The sequence below is a fragment of the Zalophus californianus genome, chromosome 11, assembly GCF_009762305.2.
Source record: "Zalophus californianus isolate mZalCal1 chromosome 11, mZalCal1.pri.v2, whole genome shotgun sequence".
NCBI classification, from domain to species: domain Eukaryota; kingdom Metazoa; phylum Chordata; class Mammalia; order Carnivora; family Otariidae; genus Zalophus; species Zalophus californianus.
The window spans coordinates 49,318,652-49,345,523 of record NC_045605.1 but is presented as its reverse complement, the minus strand read 5'-3'; the positions used below and the strand labels follow the sequence as shown (position 1 = coordinate 49,345,523).

The 26,872-nt window shown below is 41.8% G+C and overlaps 1 long non-coding RNA gene across 1 annotated transcript in view; it reads right to left on the bottom strand.

Annotated features, from left to right (window-relative positions):
* LOC113915090 overlaps positions 1-6,921 on the bottom strand; it is a 56,335-nt gene extending 49,414 nt beyond the window's left edge. Inside the window, exon 1 of the long non-coding RNA XR_003517585.2 lies at positions 6,491-6,921. This is a non-coding gene — a long non-coding RNA (uncharacterized LOC113915090). The remainder of the gene's footprint in view (positions 1-6,490) is intronic.
* Positions 6,922-26,872: the final 19,951 nt, after the last annotated feature.

The window sequence follows — 26,872 nt, the reverse complement described above, 5'->3', positions numbered from 1 at the left end:
ATCAAATCAAGTTCGTCACAACCCCTGAGGCTCTTGGCCATCCCCCTCAGGGATCAGATTTACGGAGAGTTTACTTCCCCTGTCCCTGCCTAAATCCAGCTCCCACCACTTCTCTAGGGCCTGCTGTTAAGGTCCCACACACTCTAGCAGAGGCAGTGTCGCGCAGGCAATTACCATACCTTTGGAGTCAGGCATTCTGGTCTAGATTTGAACCCCATTATGTGAGCTGGGCAAGTTATTTCAGCTCTATAAACTTATATATTCTTATCTGTCTGTGGAGAATGATACATGTAACTTGTGAGGACTTAGCACACAGTGGTAGTCCAGTAAAGGCTCGATGTGTCCAAAGTCATAACCCTCATTTATATTTAATCAAAATTCTTCCTACTGTTATTTAAGAATAACTTCACATTCAAATTAAATGATCAATTGCCTTGCTACTTAAAAATAGCTAACAGTATTTAAGTGAATATGATTAAATGAATGATTAAATAATTGAATGAGTCAATCAAACCATTGGATATATGTGGTAAAAATGAATCAATTCAGTTAACAAATATATGTTAAATACTACCATGTCCCAGCTACTATGCTGAGTTCTAGATAAATAGCAGTGAATAAGATAGACAGGATCTTTACTCTCATAGAGCTTACAGTCCAACACTTACTCTCTCCTTCCTTTGGTTTTTGATACAAAGTCTATGATAACTTTCAACAAAATGTATTGGAATTTATTTGCTTTGGAAGCTGCTTCCTCCATTGGCCTGTGAGCACCATGAAGGTAAGAGCTGGATCTTTCAAATACCAAATGATTTCACTCATATGTGGAATTTAAGAAACAGATTAACATAGGGGAAGGGAGAAAAAATAAGACGAAATCAGAGAGAGAGGCAAACCTTAAGAGACTCTTAACTCTAGGAAGCAGACTGAGGATTGCTGGAGGGGTGGAGGGCGGGGGTTGGGGTAACTGGGCGATGGGCATTAAAGAGGGCATGTGATGTAATGAGCTGTTATATGCAACTAATGAATCACTGAATTCTACCTTGAAACTATTAATATACTATATGTTAATTACATTGAATTTAAATAAAAAATTTTTTAAAAAGCTGGGTCTTCATTACCTGCCTCAGGGCCTGGTTATGATTCATGACTTTATGTACTAACCCAATTTCCCACTCCTAACAGAGATTTTGCTCTCTCCTCTGGACTTCCCTTAAGTGGGCATGTTCCTTCCCTCTTCGCTGTTTCTTCTTCCCTGACCAAAATCCAGGTAGGAGACTGCCCTAGAATTTATCCCCCCAAGACCTGGTGGGAGTGGGGGTTTGGCCAGGGAAAGAGTTTTATGCCCAGTTGCAATTTATGGATCCAGACAGTGACTTTTAATTGTATACATCTTAAAGGAAGATGCTGATGATGTAACAGAAAAATGAGTCCAAGATAGTATGTCAACTGAAGAGAGCCAAATCGGGTACCAGGGAATAAGCCCACGGTGATGCCCAAATTCATGCCGGAGGCCAGGATTGCCTGCCGCTCCCTTGCTGCTCCCGCCATGCACTTGAGTCACCAGCCCTGGTTAGTTAAAGGAACAGAACTATGTGGACACTGTCAACCTGTGGAGCTTCAAACCTACCCCAGGACCAAAGTTTGGATCAAGACTAAGTAAACTTGAGACTGGTGACTCATTTCCTTGCCAGGAAAATCAGCTCGGCCTTCAGAGGTTCGGTCCTGACTAAAAAACTGAATTCGATCAGTGCCAGGGTTTCTCCACCTGCTTTCTGGTGCCGCAGATGCAGGGAGGACAGTTAACACACACTAACAATAATTTGCTCTTACTTACACTATGGGCAGAGAACAGGAAGCCTACAAGCAATTGCCTCACCCCTGTCAGAGCTTGTAGCTGGTCATCATGAACCTCTGAGAGCATGTGGTTTTCAACTATTTCCCAAAGAAACACTCTGGAGTAAATGATACCCAGTAAGTCACTTCATAAGGCAGATAGTAGCAGAGCTCCTATGGTGGGCTGGAGTGAGGGTAGGTCTGGAAGGCCTGCTCAGCCCCCTCCTTGTCCCTCACAGTTGGTAGGAGTTGGGGGAAGGGAGCAGGAAGGGGGAGAGCTGGGGAAAGGATGAGGAGGTTGAGGTTCATAAAGAGAAACCACAACGCTTCAGAGCATTGGGATTTCATATTCTTTCAGGGTATTATATGCCAAAACAATGGTGAATGAGAATGGTCAGGAATGAGTAATAACTGGCTGCCAGGATCCTTGTTAACCATGGTGATTATCTCCCAGCCAAAGTCAACAGGCAGCAGACTGATAAGAGACGCATCAGTTCTTCTGTTCACGATTCATTTAGAGCTTTAAAAAAAAAAAAATATGGAAGCCCATTTATTCAGACATTCAAGCTAGGTCTCTAGTCAGCAGGAAGGCATGTGTTCCTTACTCCTCATCTTCTCCGACTCCTCAAAACCAAAGAGGAAAAGGTGCCAAACCAGCTGGTCAGAGAGGTCTGCCTTCAAACTGGACCTTCTTTCAAAGGCTCTGGAAACAGAAGGCTGCATAACTGCATCTACCTATGGCCAGACATCCTGAGAGGCCCCCTCTTGCACCACACCCCAGCTCTGGGCAGCTGCTTCCCAGCTGCAGCCGTTGCCAGCCCTTGGCCTGGAGAAAGGCAAATAAACTGTTACCATTTATCACCTGTCAAAAATTCAGACTCTGCTTGTCCTGAGCAGGAGTCAGACACAAAAAGGCAACCACCAGTCAGAGCATAAGAAGGACATGAGGAGGGTCAAGGGGCCTGTATCCCACTTGCAGGGAAGAAGAAAGGAAGGCGACAATGTTTTGCCACTGTCTTTCTGTCTACATAGGAAGGCAGAGTCTTATGATGTGTGTCTCTCTAGGAATAAAAAGATCAGGCTGAAGGTCTCCATTCCACCCTTTCACTGTGTGCCTTCCAGAAACTTACTTGATCAAAGACCTGGTTCCTCCATCTGTAGAAGGAGGATAATATGAACACCCACTTCCAGGTTTTTGTGGAGATCAGCTAAGGAATGTGATGAGCCTTATGAAGTGTAAAGCACGATATATGTGATTATCAAGAACTCTCTGGAGACTATCTGGTTCTGAGTGTGTTTATCACCTTACCATCCCCTTGTTTCAGTTCTTTCCTGTGTATACCATGTTTGCCCAGTGGCACTGAAGGAATTAGCAACTTCAGCCGCTGGGACAAGAGCCTAATTAGATCACAACAGCTGCAAGGTAACACAAGACTTTGAACTTTGACAGGCTGGGGGTCCAGTGTTGCCTCTTACTAGTTATGTGACATGTGACATACTATTATTCTCCAAGTCTCTTTGTCCTAAGTTTTTGTGTAACATAGGGCTAATAGCATATACCTTCGAGGTTAAGTTTAAGTGATATACCGTCTAAAGTGCCCAGCTTGGGGCGCCTGGTTGGCTCAGTCGGTTAAGCGTCTGCCTTTGGCTCAGGTCGTGATCCCAGCGTCCTGGGATCAGTCCTGCATTGGACTCCCTGCTCAGCGGGGACCCTGCTTCTCCCTCTCCCTCTGTCCCTCCCCCCTGGGCTCATGCTCTCTCACTCTCTCTCTCTCTCTCTCTCTCTCGTTCACTCTCTCTCAAGTGAATAAATAAAATCTTTTTAAAAAGAATTAAAAAAAAATAAAATAAAAAAGAAAGTGCCCAGCTTATAGATCTTGTTTGTCCAGATCATTAAGACAAAACATCTGGAAACTGGTAGTCCAGTTAATGGGGATGCAGATTTAAGAAACTACCATTTCATGTTTTCTTTAATTGTTCCAATCTTCCTGAAAAGATGAAGGGGCAAGAGGATTTAAAAATTTCAATTAAATATCTCTTTCTCTTCTAGTTTAACAGTCTCTTTCATGTATCCTGGTGTCTTTGGAGGTAAATGCTGAGGCATTCTGTTTTCTTCTCCTTCCTCTGATCCACCCAGGAAATGGCATTAGGGTCTGCGAGGAGGGGTTGTTTGGGTTGGTGGCAGCTGGGGAGGAGGCCCCTCATATCTCTTTAGGAAGTTCCTTATGCCTGGCCCCTAGACTGGTGCACTCGGAGGTGTTACTGATCCTACCAGGTCTCTGGGGATATCATACCACCAATCTCAGCACATCTGAGCCCCATACCAAGATGAGCAGAAACTTCTGAATATCCTGTATTCAGCTGGAGGAACCAGTAGTGCTACCTTATGCCGTCTAGCTAGACGACTTCTCAGCCACAGCTCCTGACTCTGCTTAGACTCAGTGCTAACCCAAACGTACAACTTCTACTAGAGGCTAGTAGCATCCCTGGACCCTGGTCCCAGGCCACTAGTCCCAATACTTTCAGTTCCCTCACACTTATCTGAAGACTTCTATGGTACACACACACACACACACACACACTCCCTACACACATACCTCAAGATCATACCCTTAAAAGGGGGGCAAGGAGATGAGGACTCTGATGTCTGTCTTTTTTCCTACCTTTTCCATGCTCTCTTCTTCCTTTCAACATTAACAATGCTAGGAGAGGGGGGATGTCTGCCCTGAAGGGCAATACTATTTCCTGAAATTTTTGTTTCAATTTTACATGAATATATTCGTGTCTGTGTGTTAGGTGATGATAAAAAAAAAATGTATCTATTCCCATGAATTGTGGTCAAAAAGTCTGAAAATCCCTGGCTAAAATTAAATTCTTGTTAAGGAATTTAAGCTTTGCTTTTGATATATGAGTAGCTTAAGACCACTAGAAATCAAGCTTTTCTTTCAAAATGTCTGACTCTCAAAATTATCTTTCTAAGGATTCAGCAAAGAACTCAGGTCTGAAATGGAAAGCTGAATAACGGGCACTTGGCTCTAGGTGGTATCTGGCCTTCTAGTGAAAGATAATGACATTGAGTCACTGAGTAAGAAGCCACAAGACAATAAAATGTATATTAAAATTCATCTGAATAGTCTAAAAAGTATGATCCTCAGTATACCTTGCAGAAAAGTATGCACACCACTGGCAGCCCTGGCCCAAGGAAATCACCAAGATTCAGTGACTTGTTACTCCCTGATGTCTTGCCAGACATCTCAGAATCAAAGATGTTCTGATTGACTTCTATCCTATCACAAATGGTCTATTAATAATCCAGGGATTATCTTCAGCCAAACTGAATTATTTATTATTCCTAGAGCCAAATTTAGGGGTAGGCCAGCCAGGCCATTTCCCAATACCCCAATTTAAAAGGAGAGTTAAGGCAGGTCTGGATTATATAATGTCAATACAAACAGTTTTATATATAAGTGACCGCCGCCTAGTTTCACCAGGAAAAAAAAAAAAAATCACCAATAGAGGCAGGAGCAAGCCTCAGAGCACCTTGGGCTATATGGGAAGAGTGCCTTGGAGCCTGGGTTAATCCAGATAAGACCACCTTTCTCAGAATTCTGTGCTCCTGATGGGACTCTCACCTCTCTCTCCTCCCCCAGCTCAACACCCATAGCCTCATACTACATCTGCCTTGAGACCGTCAGAGTTCATCTCACATGCCCTTTATACCTGTTAAAGTCAGGCATCAAAAGGAGTCTGGACATCCTCATCCTCTGGGCTCTCATCCCCACTTGGTTCTCTCTATCCTCTTTTCTGATGCCACTGACCTCAGGAGATACCTTAGGAAGCCCTTCTATTGTATCCCCCTGGAAATCAAAGTCAGTCATCAGCAAAACCATTACATCCTCAATCTTGTACTTTCCCTTTGCCTTCTTGTTCTAACAGAAACCTGACCCTTCTGGGAGGACATTGCTTCCCCAGCAACCCTCTCAAGTGGTTGGGTTTTTTTATCTCCAAATTCCTTAAACTATGGAGCCCAGGTGGGGTTCTCCTTGCCTATTACAATGCCTCTGCATCTCCCTAAAACTCCTAGTTTTAAATCATGTCACCAGACCATACTGCCCACTCCCCACTCTTGGTCTCTGTCATCTACTGACCTCTAAGTCATGCCGCCTTATTTCTTGGAGAGTGTGTTTCACTTTTACTCTTACTTAGTTATAATTCAATAATTTCATTGAGACATAATTTCAATAATCATATAGATGTTCCTCCTGATATCTTGGTTTCGGTGTTCCTTGACCTCATCTCCTCGGATGATATTATCCTGCAGTTCAACCTACCCACTCATTCCCATAGTCTTATCATACAGCTTACTATTATCAACAATGGTATTTATCTAGTCTCAGTTTCAAACATGCCACCTTCTGATCACCACCCCCTCTTAACCTTTCCTGTCGTGGTATTCCAAGTCCAAGAAATCTTTGACCACACAGTAACCTGCAATCTACAGATTCCACTCCTTTTCACTCTTGCCCACTAGAGCACCCTTCTGTGGCTTCACTCCTCACTTTACCCAGCTCAGAGCCTATACTCTGTCATAATAGTTTTCTCCCTTACGTGCACCTTCAACTTCCTTTTCCCTTTCTTGCTTCATTGTACTCACCTTGAAAACTCCAATCTCAGTGAGAGCCACCCCTTCACTTCTCCCAGGCTGCTTCTGACCAGCTGAACCTGGTTGGAGGTAAACACACAGCTGTGCTGACCGGGATGACTTTATGTTCATGACTCCTCAACTGGAACAGACTCTTGGAACTGCTCAGGAGTCATCCCCCTGATCTAGTCACTCTCCAGCTTTCCTAAGGAAGTATTTCATGTATTTTCCTCTCTTTAAACTGCCACCCCTTCTTCCATCATTGCTTCCTCTTTCTCAGAGAAAGGAGAAACAGTCACGTAGAACTTCCCGAAGCGGCATCAGCCCATTTGCCTCACACGTGTCTGTGCCTACATTCTCTACCTTCCCTCCTGTTACTGTGAGTGGGTAGTCTTTGCTCCTATGTAGAGCCAATTCTGCTGGCTGTATTTTGAAAGCATCTAAAATCCAACCTCTTCTCCATACCCACGTCATTACCTCTTTGGTCCAAGATACTAAACCTGGTTTCTTGCAATAAACTTCCTAACCAATGTCCCTATTTCCTCCCTTGACTCCAAACTTTTACAAATGTGTCAGATTGTTCACTCCTCTGCTCAAAACCCGTTAGTGGTTCCCATCTCCTTCAGAATAAGAGCCAAGGAACTCCATAGAGTAAACCATTCTCTCTTCTCTGAATCCTGTGTGTGCCACTGTGATAACACTTCTCACACTGAATACTAATGAGCTTGTTTACCGCTCTGTTGTTGCCTACTCTGTTAATTCCTTGAGGACCTGGGTTGGGGGCATTTTCTTTTTCTTTTTAATTTTTGGTATTCCCAGCTCCTAGCCCAATGCCTAATACCTAGAAGGAGATCCACAAATATTCATTGAACTTTAATTGCCCGTAACAACCATGAGTCTGCCTAACCCTAATTTTTCTTGAAGCAAAGTCCCAGGTATATTCCCAACTAGACTATGAACTCCATGAGGATGAAGAGTGTATCTGCTTCTTCCATGGCGCCTGCCACAACACCTACTACATACTGGGTGCCAGCCAGGTAAATGGCTACCCAATGAGTGAACGATGAATAAGTAATGAAATAAAGGTCCTACACCTCAGGCTGACTACCCCCCTCCTCTCAAATGCCACTGTCATCTCCAGAACAGCTCCTTGGACTTTTTTGAGAGAAGGCTTAGAGTTGTTAACTTCTTTCAGCAGTGCCGAGTTGGCAAAGGGGAACTGCTAGCCTCGTTTCCCGGGTTCAGCTGGCTGGGCTCCGAGCTCCATGGCTAGCCCTGGGTGAGGGGGAGAAAGGGAAGGGCAACTATAGATCACTGCTTCAGTGAAGTGAGCAACACTTGCTTCCGCAAAGAAAATATCTTCTCTATTTACCTTTACCTCAACTCAGAAGAGCTCCTGACCAGCCAGCTTTGTCCCCAGACTCTTTCTCCTCAATCTCAGGAAGCCAGGAGCCAGAGCCCACTCCCTCTGTTCTGGTGTGTGGTCTGAGTTGCAATTCTGTCTGGCAGACAGTATGGAGGACCCCAGGTCAGCAGGGTCATCAGAATGCTAAGAGGAAATCTGATTGATGAGCAAGTGTCAGCAGGAATGAATGGGAGCCTTAATTAATGACTTCTGCCCTGTTTCAAAGAAAGGTTCCCTTACACCCAGTTCTCTCTTTTCTCTGAAAAAAAAAAAATTGGGGTGGGTGAGGAACTGAGGAAGAAAAGGAGGAATAAACACCCCTATAATCCAAAGTTTTCTAAACGACATAAAGGAGACTTCAAAGACAGACATGGTCAGTTTTTTATGTGCAAGACTGGTTCAGTGATTCTCTCCTCTCTTTGTTTCCATGGACAGCTAGGCTCCATTCCAAAGCTAAAAAATAAAAGGCCACATTGTTCTGAGGGGAGCTAGCTTTTACAAGAAATTTCCTCCTCACCACTGGGGCAAATTAACTGCCTCAGCCCTGGGTACTCCGGGAGCATTTCTTCCTGAGCTGGCTCAGCAGGCCAGCCCCCCATTCCTGCCCTGCTCACTCTCACCAGAGGAGAAGCATAATCCACCTGGTCCACTCAACAGACTTTTGAAAACTGACTGGCCTGGTGAAAGATCACAAATCAGAGTGATAAGTGTGGTAACAGAGGCCTAATCAGGGTTCATGTGTTAAGAGGCAACATTAGGTTACAGAAAGATTCCTAGAACGGGTGGTATCTAAACCAAGGCTTACATTCAGGAATTTTAGTTTATAACTCAGCATTGAACATCTGCCACATGCCTGGTCATGGAGCTGGATGATGGCACAGAATGTAAAAAGGAAAGGTTCAAATCACAGCTCAGCAAGTCACTTAAACTCTCTGCTCTTAGAATCTCACCTCTAACATGGATTTCATAATACCTATTTACAGGAGTTGGTGAGGGAGCGATGAAATGAGACAATATAGGCAAAATTCTTATATAGTATGCGTTTGGTACATAGAAGTTAATCAATAAATGATAGTTTAGAAAGGAGGAGGACAGTTAGTCCCTGCCTGGAGCCCCCTCAGTCCAAGGAAAACAACAAATACAAAAAACAAGTAGTCCTATTGTGTCTTAGTTGTTACGGCAGCTATAACAAATTAGCATAGACTGGCTTATAAACAACAGAAATTTATTTCTCACAGCTCTGCAGACTGGAAGTCCAAAGTCAGGGTGTCAGCACCATCAGATTCTGGTGAGACCACTCTTCTGGGTTGCAGACCACCACCTTCTTGCTGCTCCCATTCACGAGGGCTTCACTCTCATGACCTAATTACCTCCCAAAGGCCCCACCCTCCTAATAGCATCACATTGGGGGTTAGGATTTCATGAATTTGGGGGTGGGAGGATTAAAACATTCAGTCCATTGCACTTTGTGATATTACAAAGGCTACAAAAGGTATGCACAAAATATAAGTATGAAGTAGAGTGTACACAGAATAGTAACCCTCACGGGAAGTTTCAGCACAGATTTAATAAAGAGCCAAATTCGATCTGAGTGTTGAAAATCAAGTAACAATTCACCAAGTCAAGGAAGCTGGGAGGACCATCTGAGGGGGAGGACCAGTGAAAGGACATCAAGCAGCTACTACGGGCTGTATGAGTGGAGATTCCACAACAGATGAAGAGATTCCATGACAGAAGCCACCGTACTTATCAATGGATTGGACAATGGATTGAGGGCAGTGGAAGAAGTCAAAGATGGCTGAGGGTGGGCTTGGTGGCAGGAAGATGGTGATGCTCCAAATTAATCTCATAAGAAACAAGGCAGAGTTGCTCATTCAGGGTAAAGAGGAAAGAGCAGATTGAGTAGATCCACAAACCACAACAATGGGGTAATTTAGATGCTTTTATGCTTCTGGAATTGATGAGCTGGAGGGAGGACACTTGGCTAACTTTTGCCCAACATCCTTAAATTGTAACAGACCCCACTTCTGTAACTCCATCACCTGTATGAATTACTGTTGAAACCCTTATCAGATATTCCTCTGGCAACCCTGTCAACTGGGTGAGCACACCTGCTGTTGGTTTAAAGAGATGACAACACTGGAACAATGAGTAGCCTCTAACTGAAAAAATTATAGGTCTGTTAATGAATTGACTTAAGTGACTTAACATTCAGGGATTAAGTTTGCTGAATTTTGCAAAAACACCTGAAACTAGAAAGTCAAATGGTTTTCCAGTGAAAAATCAGGTCTATGTAAAAATCTACAAAAATTATTTTACAGATAGTTTTTTTGACCACTTGTACATTTTTTTTGCTAGAAAATACATGCACATGGTAAAGAAATTCTAAAAGTATAAAAGGTTACAATGGAAAGGAAATCTACCTGTCCCCCAGCCATTCCCATTAATCCCTTCCAGAGGTAACTACCAATTTCCTGTGTATCTTTAAAAAGAATATATTACCTGGTAAAATATATTCTCCACTAATAAAAGCGTGTTTGCATATTTTCTTTTATTTACACAAATGTTATTATACTATACTCACAGTTCTGTACCTGTATTTTTCCACTTAGCAATTTACCTTAGACATTGGTCCATATCATTATAGAGTTGTTCTTTCTTTTTCACCATTTTAGCATTACCAAAAAAAGTCTTTATTAAATATTCTGGTATATATTTATATAAATATTCTGATACTTTCAGTGTGTAGAATAAAGCCCAAGAAGTGGATTGTTCCTTATTTATAAATTGTATATCCTGATTGTTGAGGTTTTTCTTAGTGAGTTATAGATGTTTTTTATACACTTATTATGTGTCAGGCACTGTTCTAAGCATGTTACATAAATTAACTCTTTTGGTCCTCATAATAACACCATAAGGTAAATTCTATCTAGCATCCCGATTTTCTTAAATGAGGAACTGAAGCTCAGAGAGGCTTAATAGTTTTCCCAATGTCACACAACAACAAAGTGGCAGAGTTTGTATTTGAACACAAGCATTCTGGCTCCAGAACCCAAGGTTAGCTAACTGTTATACAATACAGCTTCTTAGCATTGTACCCCTCTTTTTCATCTAATGTCCTCCATGTACTGTATGGCATTGGATGAAGGAGGGCACAAATGAATACTTGACCCAGCAGGGAGACCAAAAGAGGAAGAATAAGGTAACTCAGAACAACAACAGAAAAGTTGCCACCCCTCTGTGCTCTGTCAAAAAAGGATAGAAAGTAGGAAACTGGTTTAGAGATCAACTTGTGGCCATCTTACAGCAAGGGAGTCCTTAGGCCCAGGGTAATCTGTGTGAGTCTTAGAGCCTCTTGAAGAATGCTAATAAGAAGAGCTTCATTCACCCAGATATTTCAATGGGGGTCTGGAGGCAATTGGAACTGCTGTCTTTCAGAGACTGTGCTCCTGTAGGCTGTTCTTTCTCTGGGTTTCCCCCCTTGGCCCACTCTCCCCAAACCACTATCACCAATGCGTTTCATAAGAAAAAGAATTGAGAGCTTTTATTTCCATAGGACATAGAATTTGAAGAAATCACTTGAATCCCAACCAAAAACAACGCTCCACTTGCCCATCAAGATTGGGAAACCAAGGCCCCAAACAGGAAGTGACTCACAGCTCTTTCCATAGGAGCCAGACCTCAAACTTTGACCCTGGTTCCCACCTCGATATTTTTTATACTGTTGGGGAAATAAAATAAAAACAAACTCTCTTCCCATCCCAGAAAACTCCACAAAGGTTGAAGAGAAAGAAAACAATTTTATTATCGAATAAGCATTAAACCAGAATATAATGCATATCAGGGGAAATCAATCCACAAAGAGATTACAAAGACAGAAAGAAAACTTACCCTTTTATATAGTTTTCTATAGGCTGAATTTTTTCCCTTAAAAATTCATATGTTGAAGTCATAACCCCAGCACCTGAGAATATGACTGCATTTGGAGATAGGGCCTTTAAAGAGGAAGGTAAGAGGCATCTGTGGCTTAGTCGGTAAGGTATGTGACTCTCAATCTCAGGGTCATGAATTCAAGCCCCATGTTGGGCATGGAGCCTACTCAAAAATAATAATAATAGGGTGCCTGGGTGGCTCAGTTGGTTAAGCGACTGCCTTCAGCTCAGGTCATGATCCTGGAGTCCCTGGATCGAGTCCCGCATCAGGCTCCCTGCTCGGCAGGGAGTCTGCTTCTCCCTCTGACCCTACCCCCCCATGTGCTTTCTCTCTCTCTCATTCTCTCTCTCTCAAATAAATAAATAAATAAAAATCTTAAAAAATAATAATAATAATAAATAAAATAAAAAATAAAGAGGTAGTTAAAGGGAACACCCTAATCCAATCTGACTGGTAGCCTTCTAAGAAAAGAAAATTTGGACACAAAAAAAGTCATCAGGGATGTGCACACAGTGGAAAAGTCATGCAAAGACACAGTGAGAAGGCAGCCATGTGCAAGCCAAGGAGATGCCTCAGAATAAGCCAAACCTGCTGACACCTTCAGCCTCCAGAAATGTGAGAACATCAATTTCTGTTCTTTAAGCCACCTGGTCTGTAGTATTTTGTTATGGCAGCCCTAGCAAACCAAGAGCCAAGAAGATGCAATCTATTTCATACATGTCCTCAGGTAAGAGGACTTGACAGCACCATCTGTCACACACATAATTCAACCTAGATTCACCTAGTAATTGAGGTGGCCATCTATGTTGGCTAATTGGCTTTATTAAAAAAATTAAAATATAATTTTCATATCTTTGTGAAAGGAGGTAGTTTTACAACTTGGAGCTAGGCACCCACTGAAGTTAGGTTCCTACCTTTCCCATAGAACTGGGATGTAGGGGTGCTATCTTATCTCCCTTGATGATTATGTTTCAAAGGGATGGTTCACAAGATCAATGGTGGTGTCACTGCACAACAATGTGAATCATACTTAAGGCCACTGAACCATTCACTTTAAAATGCTCTACATGATCAATTTTACATTATATATATCTTACCACAATAAAAAAAAAAAGGAGAAGCCCTTGAGAAAGACATTCCTGGGTTGTAAAACTGGCAGGATGCTTTTAAAAAGATTTATATACATCTGAAAGGGTCTGAGAAAGCTCAGAAAGAATTTATAAGTTTTCTAAAGAAAATGTTCTAAGAAGAAAGAGAAGGAAAGTCTTTTCTCTTACTCTCAACAGGGAGAATTAAGTCTCTTATTTTTAATTTGTATTTGCCCTTAAAATCTAAATCTTATTCCCTAATTTCACACTTAAGGAAACTGAGGCCCAAAATGATGAAAGAGCTTCCCCAAGGTCACATACTTGGGGAATGGCAAAGCTTGGCCTTGAGTTCAGGTGTCCTGACACCCAGGCTAGTGCTCACTTTTGAGATCCCACCAGAGACAATAAAACCACTATACCTGTATCTGGAGAAGCAGCATTTTATCTTGCAGCTCACTGCCTGGCTACTATGCATTTTAAGTAGGCAATATCCTTTGGCAGTATCTGTGTGGCTAGAACCAACATGATGTCTCATCTCAGTCTGGACCAAATACAAACTACCAAGAAGCCTCTTTGGGGTCCTCACTCCCTGCTGCAAGGGGAAGAAGAATGAGACCATGAACAGTACCTCTGTCACAGTGCTTAGGAAAGTTCTTCTGCTTTCCTTTCTAATCTGTCTTGACTTGGACAGGTGGTATAATTTCTATACACCCCATCTGCTTCTAAGCCAAGAAAAGCCCTGTGAAGGTAGTACAGAGGAAACAAAGCTTGAAGGGGTTAGAGGAGAAAATCCTGGTGCTTGGCTCAATGTGGTGCCACATCCAAGAGCCTGGATTATATTGTTCCCAGCACTAACACTAACAGCAACTATGTTTCAACAGCACTTAACAGTTTCCAAAGTATGGTAAAACTGTTGTTATTATCATCACAACAACCTCTAGTAAAAAGGAAGTCTTTTATACACACCTACCACCTTCCTCTTCCCCTTCCCCTAACACATACACACAGATACCACTACACCTTCCAGTCAAAATACACACATACATGTTTCTCCTCACATCACATCCATTTTTTTTTAAACCTTCCAGACATTCAGGAGGTTGACCAAGATGGCAACAGAGGGGCTTTTGAGCTCCCATCCTCCCATGGACACACTGAATATACAGCTAGTCAGAGCAATTTCCTCTGAAATAAATCCAGAAACTAGCTGAGCAACTCTTACACATAAGGCAGATGAAAAAATGCCCAATTTGAAATGGGTAGGAAAGGCTGAGATACGCTTTTATTGCAGACTGTACCCCCAGGGCAGTGCCATGCATTTGGGAGGGAAATCCCAAGTTCTGGCTTCTCTCTAAAGTGCACAGAGTTTGGATCCCATTTTTAGTGGGTGTTCTAATTTTTAAGACTCCTGAGTGATGGGTCCCCAAAACACCTAGCTCTACAAGCCTACAGCAATGGCATTCACAAGTCCCACAGAACTATAGTAAATAAAGAAGCAGTTTTTAATGGGTGCACAATTACTCACCACAGCTATACCCCCAGGGATCCATGCAGAAGGAATAGGGAAAAAAAGGTCCATTTTCCAGTATTTCCCCGAGAGGAGTCTATCTGTATACTTTTGAAAGCTGCTGCCTAAGGGTCAGGCTTCTAATTTACCACAGTGGACACCTCCCCCACTTTCTCCCTCTAGCCTGCTCCAAGTCACCAATATTAAACTGGAAAGGTATATCCACATGTCTGTGCCCAGTTTTTGCAGCCACCACCCAAGAATTGGGTTCCCATATCATCTGCCTTTAATAGCCAACAGGGCTTGCTTTCATAAGTCTCACAGGACTGTAGGAAAGACACTGTTCTTAATGAGTGCAGGAGTACACCCCTGTGGCTATACACTTGGGCCAAGCACAGAGGAAGCAAGCAAAAACTTGGAATGGGGTTAAATACATACTTGCCCAGTAGCTGCTCCAGCTTCTAATCAGCCTTCATCTGGACACTGAATTTGATCTTCCCCTTTGGGACACTGCCAGGTCTTGGCACACCTACAACTACGTAGTCCTTCAGAATTGAAGGAGATGTAGAGTTTTCCAGAAAAGCAAAAGCTAAAGGAGTTCACCACCACTAGACCTGAAACTATAACACTCCTAGAAGAAAATACACGGAAAAAGTTTCTTGAGATTGGCCTTGGCAGTGGACCATGATTTTTTGGATATGACACCAAAACCGCAAGCAATAAAAGCAAAAATCAACAGATGGGACTACATCAAACAAACAAACAAACAAAAGCTTCTGCACAGCAAAAGAAACAATCAACACAATGAAAAGGCAACCTATGGAGTAGGAGAAAATAGTTGCAAGCCATACATCTGATAAGGGGTTAATATCTAAAATATATAAAAAACTCTTACAAATCAATAGCAAAAAAACAAATAACCTGATTAACAACGGACCAAAAACAAAAACAAAAAAGCCTGGATAGACATTTCTCCAAGGGGAAAAATATTTAAAAATCATGATATCTTATCTTCAATAAAACACACGCCATAGAGACATGATACTTGGCAACCTTTCTCAACGAGAATCCCCTGATGAAATTAAATCTTACAGAAAATATTTTGAACTACTTTTTTTTTTTAATTCCTAAAGATGGTGCATAGCTAGGACCATTTCTAGATGCAATGGAGAAAAGTTAATTCATTACACACAATGGATACTTTAAGCAGTGAGGCATAATTCCTTCATGAAATACATGAGAAAGATTTAATAGCCAAGGAAGAGGGAAGGGTCAAGAAGAAAGCCTGGGTTTCAGGCTCAGGACCTGAGAAGGTGGAAGTTCTATTTACTGAAACAAGAAATAATACCCTATCCTCAGCCCTCTGGTTGTAGAACATTCTGCTCCATCTAGAGTGGTATTTCTTGTCCTTTTTGCCCAATTTGCCGAGATGTCTCACAAGCAGAATCACTCCTCATGTCCCAAAACTAAGTTCTCATTTTCTATTTGCCTACATTTTGTCTCTATCCTCAGTTGATTGGACTAAATCCTGGAGATGACACAAAGTCAGTATTTTGTAATCATGAATTCAAGGGCAGGGTCTATGCAGATGTATCTCTGTAATCTCACACAGTGTCTATCTACCACTGAACTCCATACATATTGAGTGAATAATTAGGAATGAATTCATGATGGCTAAACCATTTGCGACTTTTGAAGCCAGAAAGTGACTTAAGATTTGTGTTTAAAAGGATTACCCTGGCTATAGTGTGTAGAATCTCCTAAAGCAAGTTTTCTCAACCTTGGCACTTACTGATATTTGAACTGGTTAATTCTTTGTTGTGGGAGGACATCTGGTGCATTGTAGGATGTTTAACAACATCCCTAACCTCTAGCTACTAAGTACCAATAGAATTCAGTTCTGAAAGCCAAAAATGTCTCTCCAGAAATTGGCAATGTTCTCTGGGAAGCAAAACTGCCCCTTGATGAGAACCACTGTCCTAAAGGGAAAAGAAGATGAAAGACCATTCAGGTGGCCATTCACCAGATAATGTTATAGGAGGAAGAAGGAAGTGTACTCACGTTGGTTGAAAACATTTACAAAGTGCTGGGCACTACATATATTACCATAATTTAAAGAGGAATATGGGATAAGAGAGCCCCACCCCCACACCACCTGCCCCCAGAAATCCCTTCAGGATTACCTGAGGTCAAGTTCCCAAATGATTTAATCCTAGGACAGACACCATCATTTTTCCTGGCCCCATTTGAGCACAGTGAAGTCTAATTCCCACGCCATGTCAAAGAGGAGTATTTGACATTACTCCATGGATATTAATTTAAGTTATTCAGGGGAGGCCTCAAAATCACTTTTCGGTCAGCTCCAAGGGGAAACAGAGCAGATTTTTCTTTGGTACAAGCTGGTCAAACTTCAGGACTTGGTTGTCTTCTTCCTTTGCCCAAGCCCTCATGCATCCTTGGAGAGCCTCTCCCTGGGGACCATGCAGCACCTGGGCTAAGAGCTAAATGCTGGAGCTAGCCAGCATTTCTGGAGAGGTCCAGCTCAGAGGGCCCTGGCAGGTGACTCTGCGTTCACTCAGCAGCCTGGGGGCTCAGTTGGCTCCTCTCTGCTCCCACCAACACCCGCTGGTTGCTGCTGGTATTAATAACCTGAGCAGCAGGAGTCTTTGCACCAGAATCGGGCCTGTCTGGGTAATTATCTAGTGGCCTAGGACCAGTCAGTAAATTACTCTGTGACCTGGGAATTCAGCAGGTTACCGCCATCACTCAGGCTTGCTCACTTTATTGCTCTCCCCTCCTGCTGCCCTGGCATTTATTTGTCTAGTTTACATTCAGTGCATTGATTTCATGCCTTTTGTTTTCCATCTTAGAGGTAAGAAGTAGCCTCTTTGAGGAGACTAGTTCTCAGGTCAGTGTAGTGACACAGGAAGCGGGAATATTGGAGGTTTTGTTTTGTGCAATCTTATAGTATGCCCGCAGCACGCCAGCACCTGCTCTCTGTGGCATCCCAAATGTTTTCCAATCTTTTTTGTCAGAGTTGTGACACATTCCAGTAAACTACCTGTCTATGTAATCTTGCTTATTGGGGAAAGGAGAGCCAGAGAAAGAGAATCTCATGTCACTCCCACCTCACACATTACACGTCAGCTATACCAAAAGGGAACAGCACATTCAAGCTAATGTTCCCCAACGCAATAGTCTCTCTCCTCTGAGCACTTGTTCCCTTTATCTAGAGCACTCTTCGCCCTCCCCTTCACCACACTGTTACTCATCTTTCAGGTCTTATTTTAAGTGTCACTCCCTCAACCCAGAAAGCATTTCCTCACCCATCTGTAACATTGTCCGGTAACTCGTGCCCATTTGGGACTGCCATAGCCAAACTAAATGTTTTGCCTTATTATAGGACTAACTCCAGTTGGTTGCAATAACCTGTTTTCTTGCTTGTCCTGTCTTTCAGATTATGAGCTCAGTAAGAACAAGAACCAAACCACATCTCTGCAGGGCCCCCATTTAAAGTAACCAAAGAAAATTAATAAATAGACATAGGAAGGTATCCCCTAATTCTTTCCTCCAGACAAACCTGATTCCCAGCATCAGTTCAGCCAAGATACTTACATATCCAACACCCTTCTCCAAAGATGGCTGTTATGAAGTCTCCCAGTGGGGAAACTATAGCTTCAGCTAAGGACTATATTATACCCATTCCCCAGAATTATCTATTACACATCTCTCCCTCTTTTCAATTTACCTTTTTTTTTTTTTTTTTAATCAGAGGGAGAGTGAGCACAAGCAGGGGGGAGTGGCAGGCAGAAGAAAAAGCAGGCAACAGGCAGAGGGAGAAGCAGGCTCCCCACTGAGCAAGGAGCCCAAAGTGGACTTGATCCCAGGACCTTAGGATCATGACCTGAGCCGAAGGCAGCCACTTAACCAGCTGAGCCACCCATGCATCCCATCAATTTACCAATTTCTATAAATGCACCTGAAGATAATCCTGTATTTTTTTTGTAACTCTAATTAAATGTTTACTTTCACTTTATAACCCATCTAAAAAACAGATATTCCTGGATCAGCTGATTAAACTGCCTTATAACCTGGATAAAGACCTTTCTATGGAGTCAGCCTTGATTTCTTCTTACATTATGTGCCCTCTATTCTGAAAGTTTTCTCATTCCAAAATTTGAAGTATATTTTGTACTTCTGCACCATAAAATGGCAAGAGTTGCCACTTTGCTGCAAAACTCTTTTGATAAACATAATATAAATCAAGAAATTAATTAAAATAAATAACTTACCTACTTTTTTCACAAAGGTACAGAGTGAGAGATCATAATCTGTCTCCTATGTACTCCTCCAACCTGCCCACTCCACTACTAATCACAGACTGCTTCCAGCTCTAGTTCAAATAGCATAAGTGCTTTCCTAGCCAATGTGCTTTTACCTGTGCTACCCCATCTGCTTGGAATGCCCTTTCTCCTCTGTATACCTGGAAAATTTCTAGATCTGTTTTGAAACCCAGCTATGGTTAACTCCTCTGGGTAGTCTTTCTTGATTTGAGGCATAGCCCAGCATAATGAGTAAGGCTTTAGACTTTCAAGTCAGACAGATCTGGGACTCCAATTTGGCTCAGCACTTATCACAGTGGAAAAGCGACTTCAAGGTTCTGACCAAGCCTCAGCCTCCTCATCTGTGAAATGGGCATGACAGTTCCTCCCTCACAAGGCTATAAGGATTGAATGAAGTAACTTAAGCATTTGGCTAAGCTCCTGGCAAATAAAAAGCACTGTGTAAGAGTTGGCTATTATTATTGAAATAATCAATTCTTTTTTTTTATTTTTTTATTGTTATGTTAATCACCATATATTACATAATTTGTTTTGGTGTACTGTTCCATGATTCATTGTTTGTTCATAACACCCAGTGCTCCATGCAGAATGTGCCCTCCTCAATACCCATCACCAGGCTAACCCATCCCTGAAATAATCAATTCTGATGCACATTTATCAAGCTGAATTTTACATGCCTGCCTCCCCTACAAGACTGTGACTTCCTTAAGGGTTAGACACTTATTCATATATGTATTCTCAGAATTAGGCATAATGCCCAGCATATAGTAAATAGCCAACAAATGTTTTGTTGAGTTAAAATGAATTATACATTTAGAAGAGAATTCTTAAAAGAACAATTAAAAAAATACTTTAAATAAAGATAAAATAAAAAGTGTACAATGTTATTTGACAATATTCTAAATTGACTGTGGCACTTTCATATTTATGTTCACATTTTTAGTATGGTTCTCACAGTGACTTTAAGGGGCAGGCATTATTATCCCGAGTTCACATATTAGAGAAACAGACTCAGAGGGATCTAATTTTGGCCCAAAGTAAACAGAGCAATTTGCAGAATCCAAACCTGTATCACTTTTCTCTTCTCTTAAGCTTCCCTTTCCCACCCATCTCCCCATTTTCGCCCTCAAAAAAAGGAGCAGCTAAGCCACTCTTTAACTCAGGTGTAAAATGTTAAGCTTCCACAAGTAATCCCTCACCCAGCACTCAATGAAAGCAGGCGCTAAGACCTGGGCCCTTCTCAGAGATACCATTCCTGCTGATGACCACAGCCTCAGCTTTTCCACATGCTGTGGAGAAAGTAGGCATGTGTTGTACGTTTTGCCCTCAACATTCAGAAGAAAACACTTGCTTTCTGCCAGTCCTTTGGGTTCCTCTAGACTTTTCCTGTGCTTTTGTGCAGCTGAGAAGGTGAAGCGTAAGGGTATCCAAAGTGGCAAACAATCCCTACCTCTGGAGACAGGCATTTACTAGAAGAAAGAACGGACCAATGGCTTCCCAGAGCATTGTTCAGCCACATTAGAGAAGGGATTAAGCAGATACATTCAGCTATTCTAACAGATTTTCTTTAAGCCTTGAATACGCCTCTCACACTCACTCAGATAATCACATTAGTTTTGTCATTAAAAGCTCCCTTTTATAGAAAGTACCTAAACCGCTTAAACCACCCAGAGAGGTTGCATATATTATCAAACACCAAGACAAACAAAAGGGACTTTCTGTTCCACATCTCAGTTTTCCTTATTCCTCAAAAAATTTGGGAAATAGAGGAAGAGATGATTTTTCAAATAGACAGTGGCAGGGCAACAATTCTCATTCCTCCCTTCCCTTGGCAGTGGAACTGGGAAGACCAGAAAACTCCTTCAGCATTGAGGCCAGGAGAAAACAAAAGTTAAGACAGAGATGAAGACAGTAGGGCAAGGAGGGGGTAGAAAGAAGTGTGCTTGCCTCTCTGCACAGAAAATTCCATTTGGAACCAAGGAAGAGTAGAAAAGCACAAGATCTGGGATCAGACAACTGTTGCTTACTAGATCTGGGGCCATGGTTGGGGTGGAAGAGTCACGTCATTTCTCTTGGCTTCATGATCCTCCTTTATAAAATGGAGGTAATATCTGCCTTGCCTCCCAGAGGCCCAGGGATGTTGAGGGGCTCAAATGAGAAAAGACAGGCAGCAGAGTTCTGAGATCTATAAAGTATGACACCAGCATTACAGGGGAGGTTTCCCTTGGTTTTCGTTTTATGAACCCCATTAACAATAGAAACTAGGTCTTTTTTTTTTTCACAGTAACTTGGTTGGTGCCTAATGCTTGGTACATAATGTGTACTGAATTTTTTTTTTTTTAATAATGCTTTTGTTGCCCTTCTCACAAAGCTCCATCCACCCTGCAAACCCTCATCCCTCAAGTCTCCATACCAATGTTACTTCTCTTTTAAAAACTCCCTCAAACCTGCAGGGTGAATTCATCACATGTGCCTTCAGGCAATGCAACACAAATTCTTAGCCCCATCATCTGACATTGTGACCACCTCTCCCCATTAACACTGGGATTCTTGAAAACAACCTGCCTTTGCCTTTGAATTCTTACTAATACTATACTGCATAGAGTTGCCATTCAATAAATATTTCAATGAACAAATGATAAATAAACAATCTAAAGAATTACAGTTATTTGGCCCAGGAAAGGTAAATTCAAGGAGTGGCTTAAGAATCAGCCTCTGCAATAAAAGTTATTAAATTTTAGAGAGGAGTGTGTCTGTACTAAACATTGTGCCACTGTATTATTTACAATGTAAGACTGATGGGTAAATTGAATTAACGATGTTTTTCATCTCCTTTGTAGGGTAAAACTTGAGGGAAGGGCCTTAAATTACAATAGAGAAGATTAAAGATTAGACTAGTTTCTCGACATCAACATTATTGCCATTTTGAGTCAGATAACTCTGCTGTGGGAGGTTGTCCTCTGCATTGTAGGAGGTCTACTCACTAGATACCAGCCTAACCCCAAGTTGTGACAACCAATAATACCCCCAGACATTGCCAAATGTCTCCTAGGGGGGCAAAATTGATACCAGTTGAAAACCACTTGCTTATACCTAAGCACTAAATTCCTGCAGGTGAGGGTTTATGTGGCATCAGACAAAAGAGATGTTGGAACTCTGACCATAAGTTCCTTAAAGATAAAGCACATGGTTTATTTTGCTGATTTATGTTGTACCTTCCATTCTAAAGGTAGGAAGTTTGACCAAATGAACTAACATCATGGTAACATATAAAACATCTTCTGTCAACTGCAAGGGAAATTTTTTTTTTTTTAAGATTTATTTATTTGAGAGAGAGTGTGTGCGTGCGTGTGTGGGAGAAGGACAGAGGGAGAGGATCTCAAGGAGACTTCCCACTGAGAATGGAACTGGACGCAGGGTTCAATCTTAAAACCTTGAGATCATGACCTGAGTCAAAATCAAGAGTCAGACGCTTAACAAACTGAGCCATCCAGGTGCCCCGCAAGGGAGATTTCTGAAACAGGAATCTGACTGATAGCCTTTGTTGATGAGAGAAGGGAGGCTTTTATTTATCAAATCATCTAGCTACTTCACTGTATTGCACATATTCAAGGGCACTTATTGTACACCCTGTGTCATAGCACTTTACATAGTACCTGAACAAAAAGTTTCATTTCGAGTTTAATTATCTTGAAGTTATTGACTTGATGGTTTTCTGTAAATCTTTGTCTATTTATCTCTAGATTTCAGGAGCTACAAAACAAAGAAAAATACTCATTAAAATCATCCCCCAAAGCTACAGAGGAAGTTTGATAACAGATGCAAACATCTCTGCAGTGGAAGAAGCACCTGATTCCTTGTCTCGGTTCTGCCTCCACATGAGCTACCGTTGGTCCCATAGTTAAGTTAACAGTATATTCAGATGTCTGAGGCTTGTTTTTCTCAAACTACTTCATTTGTGTTATAAAACAGCATTCCTTCTCCCTCTTCAACTGTCTACTAAGGCATTAGAAACTGGCCAAGAAACATTTATCTGGCAAAATTTTGGCTGAGAGTGTTCCTCCGAACACTGTAGAATCTATTTCTAGATTAAGCCAGATAAGCAAAAAATACATATTCCAGTAGCGTATTTTATTAACTCATTATAGAATAATTGTTGTAGTATGGTGTTAAGACTTTCCTCTAGGGGAACCTGGGTGGCTCAGTTAAGCATCTGCCTTCAGCTCAGGTCATGATCTCACGGTCCTGGGATAGAGCCCCATCTAAGGCCTCTCTACTCAGCAGGGAGCTGCTTCTCCCTTTCTCTGCCTGCCGCTTCCCCTGCTTGTGCTCTCTCTCTCTGCCAAATAAATAAAAACTTAAAAAAAAAAAAATAAAGCCTTTCCTCTACACTAAAAGACTGTGTAAGGATGAATACAATGAAATTTAGCAATATGTGTAAAGAAGATGAAGATCTCATCACATTTTCCCCCTCTCTGAAGCTCCAACAGGAAATTCCTGCCTGGGCTCCTCCAGGTTGATTGATCTGATTTATTTTATGCACAGTGTGAACTGTTGAACTGATTTTGTCTTCTTCTTTGCAGATGGCTGCTAGAAAAGTTAGCCAAATTTTCTTGGCCCCTGTCTTTAAAAAATATATAGAATTCCATGGCAGTATTTCTCAGTGAGTGTTTGGCAAAGCACTAGTTCTTCAAATGTTGAAAGGAGTTCTGGATCAAATAAGTTTGGAGAATGTTGCATTCTTCACAATGCACATAGCGTATCAAAGTTTGAGAGATTCTGTAGTAAAGATAATCTGTTTAAATTTATTTCAAACATTTTCATCATGTATATTTTCTTGATGAAACACCCACTAACATCTGGCCTTATTAGCATTCTGTGGAACCTATTTGATAAACGCTGCTTTATGATTTGCTTTCCTAGATCCATTTTACATCTCTATCCCTTTTAAATCTCTTCTGTCCCACTCTTACTGTGTTTAATGTATATCTTTAGAACACCTTTAGAACCAGATGTAACAAAAATCTAAAAATTAATATTAAATAAACATGTTAGCTATATGACCTTGGGTAGGTAACGTCTACACTCCAGGCCTGAGCTTCTTATTAAAGGTGTCAGCCACGTTAAACACACATGTAGAACTAAACAATCCAAGACTGAGTTCACACTCTGCTACTGGAAGCTTCCATCCTCCCATCTCCATTAGTAGGTAACAAAATCTATTGGAACCAGCCCCTTCTTTGACCCTTTGCACTGAAAAACGGCTTCCGAGATATCCATCCACTTGCATGTCTCTGTTTCTAATGGTCTAGTTCCCACCTAACCTCAAGACAGAGTTACATTCAGCACCGTGACAGAGTGCCAGGCTGACAGAGTGGGAGAGGGAGCCAACAGCACACTCAGTTGAAGAGAAGGTAAATCAGGAAGTCTGAGTTCTAGGGGTATTGAGTACTAAGACATCCCCTTTCCAAAATCTAGGAAAGCCTGGGACAGGAGGTCACATGAGCACATAAGAGCTGTGAAAGGCCCTTTGCTAGAGAGACCAATGGATAGAAAGCTTGGCCTTTCCACCCTGAAATGTATCTACTCACATAAATTTACAGAGGGCCTACTGAGACCTGGCTGCCAGACCCCATCCTAGATGCTGATTACTAGAAAGAATAAGACATAGTTCCTGCTCTCAAAGAGCTTGGTCTTCCTAAAAATACAGTGAGAACATTTAGCAAAATATCACAATTTGGGATATGTGTACTAAATTAGAGGTAGTTGGGCACCGTTTAAGGTACTAGAGATGCAGAGATGAATAAAACAGACAATCCTGACCTTGGTGGAGCTTACCTTGTCACTGACATACTAGGTATGAACCCTGTTCTTTGAGAGCATAAATAAGGAAACCATTCATTCCCTTTAGGAAAACTGAGAAAGACTTCACAGTGGAAGTAACTGAGTTGACCTGGGCTTTGAAAGATGCACAAAAGTTTGCCAGTGAAAACATATTGGAGGGTAATGCTAGGAAAGGAATTTCGGAGAAAATTTGGTGTGACTGAATGGCAGGGCATAAGGAAAGTAATAGGTGGCAAATAAGAATGGGAAGTGAGTGCAGAGAGGTAGATCCCAATTTAAGCCATGGTTGTACCACAGCACAAGTGGTAGGTTGGCTAAGTGGAGCCATATGTACTACAGTGTAGGAGAATTAAGATGTTTAGGCCTTAATTAATGTATCATGGTAGATACAATAGAGTAGTGGCTCCTGAAGTTTCCTGAACACTGGTTCCTTGAACTAACATCCCATGCTTTGATTACCATCTATTCACCAAGGCTTTCCAGCCCAGACTGGATTCCAGATCTTTACATCCAACAGCCCTACTTGACAGCTAGCTCTACGTGGTTATTTCAAATTGCATAAAACTCAGCCTGACAAAACTGAACTGAACCCATATTCTTCCTGCCAAACCTGCTCACCCTCTACCCTCTGGTGCTTTTTGCCAGTGTACAGCACCACATCTATCCAAGTGCATAAGCCAAAAATCATCCTTGACACCTGTCCAACTCATATCTCAGAGAATACATCACCAAATCCCATTGACATTCCTTACTAAATCTCTCCCAAATTCATCTACTTCTCATTGCCACCTCTACCACCTTAGTCAAAGCTACCCTCTTCTCTAACCTGGACAAATGCAAAAATAATGTGGTCTCTACATCACATGCTTGCCCCCTACAATGCATATTCCAGCATGACCTTTTTAAATGAAAATGTGTTCATGTCACTCCCGACATAGGACCATCATTGATTTCTCATTCCTTATGACGACTCCTAATCATGGTCTACTTGAATGAGCTTTCTCCCTGCCCAAATATGCAGCTTCATTTTATGTCACTTTCCCTGTGGTCTGCTATCCTACTACAGTGGCCTTCTTTCAGTTCCTGGAACATGCTACATTCCAGGCTTTCGCACATGCCATTTTCTTCACTCCTCTTCCTATATAGTTTCCATTCACACTTAGATCACAGCTAAAACATCACATCTCTAAGTAGCATTCTCTTCTTCCTGCAGACTAGCTCAGATTCCCTGCTAATAACCCCCACTCTTCAGGGCACTTATACCAACTCATTGTATAACTTGACATTTCATGTCTTTCTACCACTAGAACATAAACTTTATTAGAACAAATACTGTGTTTGCTTTTTCACCATTGTTTTCTCCAAGTCCCAGAATGCCTTATGCCTTGTAGATTGCTCTGTAAGAACAGGAAAAGCTGCATTCTCCATTACCATTTTGGAGAGACACAATGCATATTTACAGATTAAAAACAAAAAAGAGCAAGTATTTAACTTTGTTTGACCCATCATTTTTCCAACTAGCTTACCTGTGGATCTTTCTACTACATATTGGCATTTTGTTGGATACTTATGTTCTGGAAAACACTGTGAGACAAATATATACATATATATATATTTGCCTGAACTGCTTCCTCTCCATCCTAAACAGTGTATCTCTGAAGCCATGGTTTTATAACCTCATCCCTCCCTAAACACCTGAGAGTTGTGGGCTTGTGAGATGGTGCAGCCACAAGGGCCTGAGGACATCATGCCGGGAAGTCGTTATGGGCCTTGTACCAGCAGAGAAGCTCCTCTGCAGAGGAAGAATGAAGCAACCATGGGATGAGACGCTTTAGGCGAGGATCCCACACTCAGATGGGATCAGGCAGGATAACAGGAGTGAGGTGAATTGACGGGGCATTTCCTGTCTCAAGATACTCAAATTCAGAATTCTTTCAACTGGTGGTTCTTAAAGTATGATGCCCAGGTATCACCTAGGAACTTGTGAGAAAGGCAACTTCCCAGGGTCCATCCCTACAACATATTACAAACTCTGGGGTGAGGCTCAGCATTCAGTGTTTTAACAAGCCTTTTAGGTAACTCTGTATATAGAGTTTAACAAGCCCTCTGTAACTCTGTATATAAAATGTAGGTATACATTTTATACTGCTGGCCAAATTATAAAAATCTCACCCATAGGCTGGTGACCTCTGTTGAAAGTGAGATGAAACAGAAAGTAGCAGTCTTGACTTTTCATAAGTCATGAAGACTTTCTAGACCCTCGTTCCACTCCCT